A 246-nucleotide genomic window follows, 5' to 3' on the forward strand; every position below is an offset into this window, starting at 1 on the left:
ATATAATCTTACACAAACTTTTACCACACGAATCGCAGACTTTCTAACACATGCTGAACCACATTTTGCCAATGAAGATTCGCATAACTTGAGAAAATGTAATCCACGGAACGAACAAGTATAATACAGCTTCACTGATTTTTTTTTCTTCGAATTTGTTATGTGTGAAAACAACAATAACCTGGACGTGACATTCATCATTAGCAAGCTCAACTAGAGGGGAAAAATCCGGTTGGGAAAAGTATG

Source organism: Penaeus monodon, chromosome 34, assembly GCF_015228065.2.
Source record: "Penaeus monodon isolate SGIC_2016 chromosome 34, NSTDA_Pmon_1, whole genome shotgun sequence".
Classification (NCBI taxonomy): Eukaryota; Metazoa; Arthropoda; class Malacostraca; order Decapoda; family Penaeidae; genus Penaeus; species Penaeus monodon.